Here is a 14,725-nt window from a genome sequence, read left to right on the forward strand (position 1 = left end):
GTTTACTGATTAAAGTTTGTGCAAAAATGAAAAAAAAAGAAGAAAGAATAGAGACCCTAATCTCAAGAGAATGCTAATTATTCCCTCACTATTCTATTATTCATTGTCCCACCAACTAGTGCTATTTATTAATTAATTAAATAGAGAAACAAGTTTTTTTCGTCTGGAAGTAAGGAGCAACATCAAACTTAAAACAAACAGTAATTATTCCGTATTTGAGGGGGCTTCCCCTTCCTGTTTGTTTTATGTTTGAAGTCTTATATGAATTTGTTTTAACCTGTCTTAGCCCTTTACTTTCTCAGAAGAACTTCTTTTGTTTCAATAAGATTTTTTTTAATACTTATTCATAGAAGCATGGCTTTTAACCATTGTTATGAAGCTTAACTAAAAACTAGTTTTTGACTGGGGAATTTTGTTACAAATTTACATAAAATCTTCTGATATTAAAGCGACGTACACAAGAAGAATTCGGTGCTTAGCTAAAACTACAAATTTAGTTTGAAATAGATTACAGTTGTCATTTCTAGCCAATCAAGAGAGCTTATGCCGATAAAACTTTCAAAATTGTAATCCTATTTTTATCTATCACAAGATTATGGATGAGACAAGCCAAACAATTGCCTTAGTTTGCTTTACTATTATCTCTGGTGTTGCATATTTACCTAAAATGGAAAAAACAATAAATGAGAAAACAAATTAAATTTCAGTTTAAAAATGTAAACATGGAGGATGAACATAGTGGAACTTGCCTCATTCCGAATGTCTGTAATCGAAATTTATAGACTTTGAGTTCTAGAGTCTAGCACTGGATGCTTAGCTGTAGCATGTCTAGCCAAGTACCAAACCTTACTTGTGAATGGTAGTTGTCTAGACATTAATGTCTTGCCAGACACATCTCCAGACATGGGATTCTTGCTAGAATTGTATGTGAACGCTACTTAATGGACAGCTGATTTTGAATTGAAGTTATCAAGTATTTTGCAGTAGGTTGCGTCAAGATATAGCTAATTGTAGAAAGAGAAAAGCCAAGACATTTTTGATTTAATGGAGTTCCTTACTTTTCTTTAAAAAACTTTTTTTGGGGAAAAACTTTTTTTAATCAATTTGTATTCGTTTTATATTGACATAGTCTTTTCAGGGATAAAGAAAATAATGCTTTAAATCTTTTCTTTTTTTTAAGACTTTATAGTTTGGCCCGTTATTTGTATGCTGGAGAAAAATTTTCAGCAATTTTTAACAACATACACCCTTTTAAAAATCTGGACAAAAATAATAGTGTTTAATTGAGTTTCATACCTCCTCTAGTTGACCTGAAATGGAAAACTTGATGCCATTCGCAAAAAAATCTGTTTACTTTCTTTGATAGCTTGGATACACTTACACTATTTTGATTTGGTTAAATTTTAAGAGTAGAAGTAGCCCCTAAAGTTTGAACATAATAGCGTCAGTCGTTCCTGGGATACTGCTGATATGCCTTATTGGGAATTAGCATTAACACAGTGCATTTCGATTTAATCTTAAGGCAACATTTAGTTTTTAAACATAATGGGAAAATGCGAGGGTGGGCGTGGGAGGGGGATTAGTTGCACTCCGATCACTTTCGACTATTAAAAAGGGCATCAGCCTTTTCTATTTTCAATCGAATATGCCCTTTTCGAAGTTCCTTCGATACGAAATGTCTTGGCCTAAACAACAACAACAAAAAATAATACATTATACCCACATCGATCTTTACCATAAAAAAATGTCAAGCCTTCCAATCACTTTCGACTATTAAAAAGGACACTAGGCCTTTCGATTTCCAATCGAACGAGCCCTTTTTGAGTTTCTACGACAACGCTTTCTATAAACACCTTATATGTCTCCAGAGCATAAGTTACAACCCTTACCCTACGGGCTGTGAGGGGGGTTGTCATCCTCAAAGACCTAATTTTCAGAACTTTCAACTACGTTAAACAAAATGGCTATCTCAAAATTTTGATTGGATGTGTTTGGGGAAATGGTGGGCGTGAGAGGGGCGTTAGTCGCTCTCCAATCACTCTCAACTATTAAAAGAGGCTCTAGCCCTTTCAATTTCGAATAAAATGTGCCCTTTTGAAGTTTCTACGACAACGCTTTCAATAAAAAACCTTATATGCCCCCAGGGCATAACTTACAATCCTTGCCCTCAGGGCTGCGGGGGGGGGGGGGTTGTCATCCTCAAAGACCGAATTTCCAGAACTTTCTACTACGTTGAACAAAATGGCTATCTGAAAATGTTGATTGGATGGGTTGGGGCGAATAGTGGGCGTGAGAGGGGGGTTATTTACCCTCTAATCACTTTTGACTATTAAAAAGGGCACTAGCCCTCTCAATTTCCAATTGAATGAGACCCTTTTGAAGTTTTTATGACTAAACTACTCCATCTACTACTTCAATTGCAACAACTTGTAAGGCTTAAAGTATTAAAGTGAAAGGGGCGTCAAAAGGATGTCAAAAGCATACATCAACAATATTTTAGGAACGGCTTAACGTGTCAAGGTGAAACGTCCAGGGCATCATGAAAGCGATGTTCAACTGACCAAAAGGCAATATGCACATGCTACTATCACTAATACTACTGTTACTACTGCTACTACTACGACTACTAATACAACACTAAAACTGCATTGAGAGAATATTGATGGTAAATAACAAAAGATACTATGTGTATTGAGATTGTCAAAATAGCGAATCTTAAGAGTTGATTTGTGTACTGATAATACTGCTACTGATATCACTGCTACTGATAATAAACCTAAGGGCAAACCTTGGGCAATATTGTAACTGTATTGAAATAAATCGAAACAGACTATGCCCTCACAGGCTGTCAAGAGGAGGCATCAGTAATACCGACCCGTTGATGGTGTTATGTTAAATGTGTGCTTAAGGGGATATTGTAAAAAAAAAGTCTCTATGTGTGTACTGCTACTAATGCTACTACAACTATTGCAACTACACAAGCTAAGGGTATTAATGTGAAGCCTTCGAGGAATGTTTAGGCAGATGCTAAACTAAATGAAAGTGAACTCTGATCATGTAGATTGTGGATAGGGTGACAAAATAATATCCCAATAACGGCTTACATTATTAAGTTAGGCCTTTCAGGGTAAGTTGGGACAGATTTTTATCTAGCCAGGTGACACTATGTGTATACCTTTGATTTTATTTGTGCGGTTACTTTTACTAATGACACTAAGGGCATTAAGTTGAAACGTTTAGGGGGAGTTTCAATTAAACAAAAAAAACTATTCGCATGCAAGTATTAAAATGGCATATAAGAAACATAGTAGTTAACGCATCTCTCATTGATATTTCAAAGCAGCTAGTTTGATTAGAAATTCGATGTTCTAGTATCCTTTTTGAGAGTCAAAAGTGATTGGAAGGCAATCAGCCCTTCTCTTTAGCTCATAGTTTTTCAAAGACTTCCAATCGAAATTTAAGATAGTCATTTTGTTCAGAATCGCTGAACGGTCTTGAAACTATATCTTTAGGGCTGTTGCGTAGTTCAACCCCCACAGTTATGCAATTTGCCCATAATGTTCAAAAACTAAATGTTGCCTTAAGATTAAATAAAAAAAGCAGCGTGTGTATGCTGATTGTCTATAAGACATCTAAGCAAAATTCCAAGAACGACTGAAGGTGTTATGTTCAAACTTTCGGGGCTGCTTCTATTACTACTTCTGCTCTTAAAATTTAACTAAATCAAAAGAAAGTCAATCAAAAAAGTTTATCCAAGCTGTCAAAGAGCATAGATAGATTTTTTTACGAATGGCATTAAGTTTTATTTTTCAGGTCAACTAGAGGAGGTATAAAACTAAATTAAACACTACTATTTGTATCCAGATTTTTAAAGTGTTGCAAAAAATTTTGAATATTTTTCTCAAATAGCAGACCAAACTATAAATTCTTAAAGAAAAACGAAAAGATTTAAACTACTATTTGCTTTTTCCCTGAATAGACTATGTCATGTAAATCAAACAAAAACTAATTAAAAAAAACTTTCCACGAAATAAGTTTTTTGAAGAAAAGTAAAGAACTCCATTAAAACAAAAATGAGCAAAAATAAAATCAAATAATCTACCAAGCGTAAAACTACCACAAAATCAGCATCGATAAATAAATGAAACCCAAAACGAACAGAAATTACACTAAATAACCGCGTAGAACTAAAAAAAGCGCAGAAAATAGCGTGGGTAGGGCTCAAAACCCCTATACTTTCCTAAGGCCAGAACACAATTTGCACTTCACTGAAAAAAATTTAAATGTTTTCACTTTATAACTTTAATATATCGAATATTACTAACATTTTAAGGAATAAATATCAGCATATGTATATTAAACTGACAATGCACATTCATTTGTTTTCAGTAGTGTGAACAGCACAGTCACTCGGTAGGTTCGGTTATACGAACCTCGGTAGGTTCGGTTATTCGGTTTTGTTCTAGATTATTGGATAGATGAGTAAGGTTAAAACCTCGTTCAAGCGCGCATTTATCTCAATTGCTGGATTAGGATGACAGTTCTTTTCTTCTTCTCTCTCTGGTTTATATATATATATATATATATATATATATATATATATATATATATATATATATATATATATATATATATATATATATATACACATAATAAATTTGAGCAAGTTACACGGTTTTGAGACGGTCTTTTTCATTTCCAGTCACTATTTTTGTAAGATTTAAAAATTAATTTTGTTCGTTGTTTATTGATATTTGCGCACCATCATCTATCAAAAATGCAGTTTTTCGTGAAAAATTGATTTCGTTCTAAAAATTATTTCTGTTTAAAAAGCCGACTAATTGTAACGATTCCCTTTAAAAGGAGGCGTTAAATATCTTTCTATAATGTTCTCTAGCCCAGGTGAAAAAAGAAGAAAAAGGGTGTCTACTCAAATGCTAAAAAGTTATTTTCCTTGTTTTTCAAGGTGGGGACTGTAATTTTCCCGTATAAGGTTTTCAACCATGCTGATTCCAATAGTGAAGTTTTTGTTTGGATCAGACTCAATTTTTTTCAAAAATCACCAGTTTTATTTCCGTTATAAACTTTTATTTTTAGGATGAAAGGAAAAAATAGTCAAAATTCCCGATACACTGTCAGACGCTAATTGTTCCTCACTAGGCACTTTGTTTTCAAAACGTATTTTTTAACTTTTGTTTAATATCAGATTCTGTTCCCCTTTTACTAAGTCCCAGATAGAACTGCAACCATGATAGTGTTTTTCATTGGAAAAGAAATGAATATTTCAAAAATTTTCTGTTTCTTTTTTCTACAAAAATGCATAGATTGGATTACTATGTATAATGTTGGAGAAAATTTTTTAAATGAAAATAACATATGTCCTTTAGAGATTCTGGACACTCATAGTATTATTTAGTTTAGGTTTATGCCTCGTTAAGTTTTTCTAACAAATAAAACTTAATGCCCTTCCGGGAATTTTTTTTTATTCTATTTTGACAAGCTATATTAACCCACATTATGATTTGATTTAGCCAGTTTGATAGTCTTCATACATACTTTTTGATTCAAATTATTGCTTTTGTGTGTGATTTAGTGGTATGGAAAAGAAGCGAAAAATTGATAGTGAATGCAGAAAATTCAAAGATCAGTGGAACATTCAGTATTTTGTTCTTGAGTCCAGTAACAAGGCGCTATGTTTTATTTGCAATGAAAGCATAGCCGTTCTCAAGGAATATAACATTAAACGTCATTATGAAATAAAACATTAACAAAATTACTCAAAATATACAGGAAGTTTTCGGACAGAAAAATTTGAAGCTATGAAGTGCGGATTGAAATCGCAGCAATCTTCATTTACAAAACTCAAAACTGAACAAGAGACTGCAACTCGTGCCAACTTTCGTGTGGCTCTTGAAATTGCAAAACGTTGAAAACCATTCACCGATGGAGAAATGATCAAAGAATGTATACTTGCAGTAGCCGAAGAAATGTGCCCTGAAAAGGTAAATTTATTAAAAACTGTCAGTATCTTAGCAAACACTGTGGTTCGAAGGGTAGAAAACATCGTTGGAAATATATCCTCTCAACTGTTCGACAAAAATGGAGATGTTGAGTGTTTTTCTCTTACCTTGGATGAGTCAACGGATGTGTCAGATACTGCTTAGGTGTTGATTTATATACGAGGAGTAGATAAAAGCTATGAAGTGCATGAAGAACTTCTTTATATGCATAGCATTCATGGCTTAACTACTGGTACAGATATTTTTAATGGAGTTAAAATGGTCATTAATGGAAATAACCTTCGATGGAAAAACTTGAAATGTATTACAACCGATGGAGGCAAAAACATGAGTGGGAAAGATAAAGGAGTGGTCGCTCTTGTGTCAAAGGCTATAGAAAATGACGGTGGCTCAAAACCATTAGTCTTACATTGTATCATTCATCAAAAGTTTTGTGCGGAAAATGTTTGGATTCTGAAGTTCTGAAACCAGTCATATCAACTGTTAATTTTATCAGATCTTTTGGGCTGAATCACCGACAATTCCGACAAATTGTTGAAGAGATTGGAGAAAATGACTTACCTTATCATGCTGCCGCACGGTGGCTTAGTTGTGGGAAAGTCCTCCAGCGCTTTTTTGAACTTTGAGCAGTGATCAAAATTTTTTTGAATGAAAAGCATCGCCGTCTTACTCAATTACAAAACAACGCATGGCTGTGGAAGTTAGCATTCTATGTTGATTTAACAAAAACATGTAAACGAACTGAATTTGAGATTGCAAGGAGAAAACCAGCATCTTCCTGATTTATACACTAATATCAAATCATTCCGTAAGAAATTGATACTGTTTCAATCACGACTATGAAGTAAATGTTTTCACATTTTAAAACATGTGAAATATTCAGCCACACCACTGAAACTGAGTTTCCTATCGATTTTGCAATCGAAGCTTTGAGTGCTTTGAAAATAAATTTTGATACTCGTTTCTCGGACTTTGATGCCATTGCGAATCAAATTAAGATTTTTCAGAATCCTTTTGATACTGACATTGAAACCCTAGCTCCGGGACTTTAAATGGAAATGATTGATCTTCAGGGAACCAATATCAAAACTCATCTTTGTTGGAATTTTACAAGAGTCTTCCACTGACAAAATTTCATAATTTGCATAAATTTGCTCGTGGGCTGTTTTCTGTTTTTAGTACTACTTATTTGTGTGAGAAGACCTCCAAAATGAAGTACACAAAAAATGTTTACAGATCTAAATTAACTGATGAACATCTTCAATCTCTTTTAATAATTGATAATTGATATTAATAATTGATACAAGTAAAATTAGTCCACAACTACAAACTATTGTCAGCGGAAAATCTTAATTACATAAATCTTATTAGTATTTCGTATGTCATTATGCTTGTTATAAGTTATGTTTTCATTTAAAACGTATAAAATGTTAGTTGGATTCATTTCAATAATTTGTTAGTTATTATGTACTGAAGTTAAAATTTCTGCATATTATACATGTCTTTACTCATTTCACTTCTCAATCAATCAATCATTTATTACCCACAACTAACAAAAAGTAGTACAAGTGGAGTATATAATAATAAAAAAGAAAAACAAAACAAAAAAAAAACTCAACAAACACTAGCAATTAAATTAAACTACGAAACGAACTGTAAAAGACCGTGGTCAGGGCCAAATTTACAAAATGCATCTGCAGAAAGCTTTTTGTGTAGGACACCGAGCTTTTGAGTTACATCCGTAGCATAAAAATTATTAACTAGATACCGATTTCTAGTCCAAGGCTGCAGAGAAAGAAGAAATTTGAAAAATTTGAAATAAGTAACATTAATCTTTTTTAAATTCTTTAGCTTAAGAACAGAATGAGCACCTGAAAAATAAAGCACAGAATGATCAGAAAAAGTCGAGACAAAGCGCCCAAGAGCTCTTCTGTTATGTTTTCCACGGTTTGCTACAATTTTTGAATAACTGAACTAAATTTTCTTACTGAATCAGCAACAATCTGTTTACGAAAGAGAGCTAGAGAATTAGAAACAGTAATACCAAGCCACCGAAAGGAAAAGACAGAAAGTACATAAAATTCATTACATACCAGAGGAGTAGACGAAGACAGATAATAAGATAAGAATTCAAACTTGTCAAGATTTAGGGATAGACCAATATTTAAGTAAGACTGAGAAATTAAGGAAACTATTGCAGAAAGAACGGACTTAGTAAAACTAATCAAAAAACTGCCCTCAGCATTTGCAATGTAAGAAATATCAGTAAAACCAGGAAAATAAGTTCCCTAAATCTTTTAAAGAACACTATAAATACAAATTTAGAACCGAGCTGATCATAAAACACCTCCCTGTCTAACACCTCAAACCAGTTTAATAGTTTTTTCTGGAAGAGATTTCAGGTGGAGGTAAGAATTAGAACACAAAAGCCGTAAAATGTAAAAAACAAAAACATTAGCACCAGAAAAAGCCAAATAAAAGAAAAGCTGGTTATGAACAACAGAATCAAAAGTCGTTCAAAGATCAAGTGTACAGATATATACGCCTTTACCCTTAGGAGAATTAGAAAGTAGAATAGAAGAAAGGACACGATGAGCATGTTGGCACCCCACACCAGGTCTGAAACCAAGTTGATTTCCACCAAAGAAAGAAATATTTCGAGTTAAATTAGGTAAAAGAATATACTCGAAGACCTTGCTAATATTGCAAGAAACAGAAACTGGACGGTAAGAAGAGCAATCTGTTGGCGGTTTACCTCTTTTTAAAATTGAAGTCACGCTGCCACACAAAAAACTTTCCGGGACGACAAAAGATGCCAAGCACATTTGAAACAAAAGCGCAAGATGTGACACAAGTTCAGCACATTGGGGAGTTAGATGCATTTTAGAGGTACCATCAGCATCAATAGATTTCGACTTAAGATGATTCAAAGCATTCAAAACTTCACAACGCGATATAGGCAAAACAAAGCGCTGACTTAGAAATCTAGGGACAATTTTAACAAACGCTTCACCAAACTTTTTATGAACAGAATAATTCAAAACAGAGAAAATCTTCGAATAATATGCATGCCAAGAACTTAGTGGAATATCAACACTACTTACATCAGAATCGTCTGTTTTACTTGAATTAATTACATTCCTCCAATCCTTAGGCGAAGATGGAAAATCAAGCCCTCGGTATCGGACACTTTTTAAATACTTCTTAAATTCTAATTTAGTTTTCTGTTTAATAAGAAAAACATTACCGGACCTAGGTCGACCACAATCTGTCCAAATTTTTAGCCAAAATTTAGCTTTATTTTTACAGGCCTTAAGGTTAGGGTCAAGTGACCAAAGAGGCTTTTGAGTATTTTTCGGATTCGCTTAACTGGGACGGAAATTTTTTCAGCTTCTTTCATAGCAGAGAGGATAGAAAGATAATATCGGTCTATTTCATATTTAGCATAAATAAAATTCTGACTACACTGCAAAAGCTGATAAGGAACATAAATCGTACTTAAAAGTGAAGCCAAAGTTATAAAATAAACAGAAAAATTCGCATAATTCCAAACAGGCTTATAAAACCATTTAGAACGTACACCACGACTCTTAGACATACTCCCAGAACAAACAACAGACTTTGATAAACAAAAAGACAGCGGAAGGTGATCCAGATCATTCTCGTCAACATGAACCGTAACTGGTGAGCAGACAAGAGCTGCAGAACAAATAACGTGATCAATGTCTGATTTACTACCTGAATGGTGAATATACGTATAATCATGGGACTTCCGAACAATTTTATAAGCCGGGAGAGAATCAAAAAGCTGACCATTCCTTACATTATCAGAAACCAGATCAGTATTAAAATCACCAGCAATAACAAAATGCAACCCGCTATCCGATATCTTTTGAATTAAAGTTTTAAGACCATTACAAACACAAGAGGAATTCTGAGGTGAACAAATTGAACGACGAATGTATGGCAGATACATATTGATTTGTACAATAGTACCAACACGCACTACAAGAAAAGCGTCATATGATTGTAAAACCAGAGTACTTTCACCTGAAATATTTTTCTTAAAAACACGAGCTAAGCCACCAGAATGGCGGCCACGCGTAACTTTAGCTGGACGCACAAAAACAACGTGATCACTGCTTCGTCTCAGAAAATTTTCGCTAAAGGCAGTCAGTAAATGTTGTAGGAGACAAACAACGTCGTAATTAACATACAGATCATCAATAAAAAAGTCCTTGCCGCTCGTTCCATTAATATTAAATGAGACTATACTTATGTCCGGATTCATTTCTGAGAATAGACCTTATCAGTGATCTTCTTAATCACAAGGCATCGCAGGCTGTAAGAAGGATGAGATCCTCCACAATTGGCACATTTCGGAGATTCCGAACAACGATCACTGTTCGTAGATAAATGAGGTCCAGCACAACGAGCGCACTTGGGAGCGCTACTAGTACATGCACTTTCCAAGTGTCCAGGGGAACGACACTTGAAGCAACACTTTGGCAATTGCTTGAACTCATAAACACGGAAGTTTTCATACCCAATCTTCACACCGTTTCGCAGAAATGATCCTTTAGTAATCGCGTCTGCAAATTCAAGGTTAACCGATTTGCTTGTTCCAAACTGACTAGACCCGATTATACCAAACTGGTTCTGTAGCATTTCAAGGTCAAAATCAGACGGGACTTCTCGAACAACACCAGCGTCTTTTTTAGATAAAACTCTCACACAAGAACCAGGTAGAGCTTCCTTTGCTGATTTGCAAAAATCTTCAGCTGCAGATTTCTCAATATTCACCGTCCACCGCTTTTTAGTCGCTTGCACTCTAGACACCAGCTGATGTCCAGAAATTGAATCTATTACTGATTTTCGCTTTAGCGGGTCACCATGCTCAGGTGGGGGATCGGAGATCAAAATTGTAGTATGCGTATCACACGCAGCAGGTTGGCTAATCACAGGTATTTGAGGAAAGTTCAGATTGTACGAATCAATCTTGGCAGAAACTAGCGAAATCGCTTGTTCAAGGCTCGTAAGCTTGGCTGTGACGTGTGTAAACGCTTTAGCAGAGATAACAGGGACTTCTGTTGGTCTTTTGATGACAAAACAAGGGAGCTGTTTTCCATCGGCATCACATTTCTTCATAAAGTCTATAATATCTTGCAGGTGAGTAAGAATTGCATTAGTGCCCCTTCTGACAGGGGGATCATTTTGATTCATACAACTCCATACCTTTGGTTTCTCTGGCTTAACAGTTTCTAAATCTGTAAAAAATTCTACTCCTTTCCGTAAAATAATGGCTTCATCAACACCACTTAAATTGTCAAAAACAACGTTCAACATCGGTGAAAGCAAAAGTTCGGAAACGCTCATCTCATTATAAATTCACTTCAAAAATAATTTAAACCAACACACGCGAAGTACACATGATGGTCAGGCGACGAGCGCTGAATAGTAAATTAAGTTCATTAAAGATAAACTTGCCACGTTTATAATCCAGGAGAAAGCTATTTTTTCGTCTGCATTGATATAATCCTTTGCAATAGGTTTGAATCCAAAACAGGTCTTTTCACCATGAACTCTGAATGAACACTGATTCTTTATCCAACTTATCACAAAAACAATAACAATAAGCCTACAACAATGTTATGAGTAGTTAGCCCATGACCATATCAATTTAGATGTCATATTAGTAATTATTCAACATGATATTAGAATACTTCAGTAAACTATATTTAATTTGCTATAAAAAATATGTTCTCTAAAAGGAGTTTTCAAGTATGCTAGCTCTCCACGGGCCGGACAAACTCTGTCTGCGAGCCGGATGTGGCCCTCGAGCCGTAGTTTGGAGACCCCTGCGCTAGACCATTCCTAGAATACTGCTGATACGTCCTTTCTATTCCCTGTTTTTACAGAGTGTGTTTTTATTGAATTCAACATACCTCTAAACATTCCCTGAAAGTTTCAACTTCCTACCTTTAGTCTCGAATACTGGTCTTAGCAATAATAGTAGAGGCAGAAGTAGCAGCAGTAATAGCAGTAGAAGTATGTACAGAGTACATTTGGGTTATTTCAACGTCCCTCTCAACACGCCCTGAAAGTCTCAACTTAATACTCTGAGCTAACCCTGATAAATTGTTCATGCATCCTTATGGCAACCTTTTTGCTCGAAGTATGTTTTGGTTTTCATCAACACACCGATAAATTTGTCCAGAAAGTTTCACCATAATATGCTTAAACTTAGTAAATCTAGTAGTCATAGTAGTTGTAACAGTAGCAATAGGAGTAAGACGCAAGTAGTGTCCTATGGTAATTGCAACATTCCCCTCAGCAGGCCCTTGGTCAATTGATCACCCCTTTGATCATTTTGTAGTAGTAGTAGTAGCAGTAAAAGGACCGTGGAAAACTTCTTTTTGGTCAATTGATTATTCTTCTCATCATTTTCTGAAAGTCCCAAATTAATACATTCAGTCATTTCTGAATTACGCTCTTTTGAAAACCCGTATGCACATGAAGTCTTTTGATTTAGATATAGATACTGGACCTTTCAACTATTCTCAACAAAACTGTCTCAAACTTTTGATTGGATATGAATGAATGAATGAATGAATATTTATTTCCCATCATGCAGTTAAACAACAAAACGCGATGGAGTATTATGAAAAAAAAGAAAGAAAGGAAAGAGAAAGAATGAACTATGAACACATAACATAAACGTCAAAATAAAATCAAAATAGAGTCATTTTCCAGGGATGTGAAGATGGTCGGTTTGATAAACATTCGAACTGAGAGTCCCCTGAAAGGAGAGGCTTCGTAACACCCAAACGTCGAACCACATAACCGTTTCTAAACCATCTCGGGATTTGTAGAAGTTACTTCGCAAACTTAAAGTAAGATTTGCGCAGAGATTGCGTATCAACATCCGTCAAAACGTCCCAAAAAGGCGTTAGATACAGTATATGTGGAAGGGCGATAGCATTGAACAACTTGGCCAGTAGCTTACGTTTAAGGCTAAGTTGCCAATGAACAATACTAGCATATGCTGCACGTATTTTTCTCTCAGCATGCTTAATAAGGAGCTTTCTTGTATTCCTAAGGGAAGACCCAATCGGTAAACCAAAGCTCTGGTTTAGAGGGCAAAATCTGAAAAACCTAGTCGTACGCTTTCTGAAACTAAAGAATCAGAACAATTAAAAAATAGCACTTGCGACTTAGCAGCATTAATAGATAGACCTATGTTAACAGCGAGTTGCAAGCTCATCAAAATTACATTGTAAACTGTTAATGGAACGGTACAGGTACAACAAGTCGTCAGCATAACAGAGTACAGATGCATCAACACCTTTAGATACGCAGCAAATAGGAAGATAAACCTGGGCAGGGAGAGCGGCATTATTGCAAATGGTCGGGGAGGTTATTGCTCTTTGTTTTATACCAACGTAAACTGGGAGGTCTTCTTCAGTGAACGAGTCACCGAGTTTCAACCGGACTTTCAGATGGTGATACATGCAGTAAAGAGGCACTATAACGTCCAGGCTAACACCGCGGTTATGTAACTCAAGCATTCTTGAGAGTGGAGACGTGACCCGAAGGCATTTGTCACATCATATGCACCTAAAATCAACGTACTCCCCGACGCCTCCCTATCTTGAAGAATAGAACATAAACTTCGAAAAGCATGGAAACATCCTAGCCCCGACTGAAACCCAAACTGAAATGGGGGTACAGTACAATGGTCATTTACCCGATCTACGATCAAAAGCTCGAAAATCTTTGCAAAAACACTAGAAACCGTGATGGGCCTATACGACGAGCAAGAAGAATATGGTTTTACCGTTTTTAGGACAGGTGTTACGACACCAAGGCACAAATAATCAGAAACAATACCAATATCAAAAATGATCTGAAAAAGTAATGACAAATGACTATATAACATATCACTCCCGACCGTAAGGTGCTGTGCACACATATTGTTCACTCCTGCAGAAAACTTCTTCTTCATAAGTTTATTCACTATCGCACACCAGGCGGTTACACCAGACGGTGTAACCACTATCCCATTAGGTCTGGGTTTGAAAACCGGAAGCTCGGACAACTGTGCATCCAAAACACTTTCAACTCTACTATTTGGCTTTTTTAAACTGATTTTAAAAATGGGAAACCCATTCTGAAACTGGTATACATTGGGGACCATCACAAGAATGCACAGTTTTACAAGACCGGAATTTCCAAAGAGACTGGGGTTATTTGACACTTTTTCAGCGTTAGTGGTCTTGATAGCAGCTAGATGCTCTTCAAGGACCTTACGGCACCTTTTCTTTGTAAATAGTCGTACAGAGTTCAGTACACCCGACCTAGGCCTTCTGCATTCAATCCATAGACGCAACCACCACTTAGCACTTGAGCAGGCATTTACGAGAGAAGTATTATTTGACTAGCCAGACATTTCAGTATTGCTTCTAACCTTTTTCACGGGGATTGCCGCTTTATCAGCACACTTAAGAGCGTGAATAATTTCCTCACAGTAGGTGCTAATTTGTAGTTGTAACTCACTATTACTCAAACCAGTATTAGTTTGAAGAAGATGAAATGGAACTTTAATCTCACTTAAGACACGGTCACACGGGGCTTGAAACGGCACATTCGTTTCCTTCCAAATTTTCCACTGAGACCATTTATTTTTGGCTGGGTTGTCCTGTTTC

Source organism: Artemia sp. Qi Xiang Cuo, chromosome 4 (genome assembly GCF_049724085.1).
Source record: "Artemia sp. Qi Xiang Cuo chromosome 4, ASM4972408v1, whole genome shotgun sequence".
Classification (NCBI taxonomy): Eukaryota; Metazoa; Arthropoda; class Branchiopoda; order Anostraca; family Artemiidae; genus Artemia; species Artemia sp. Qi Xiang Cuo.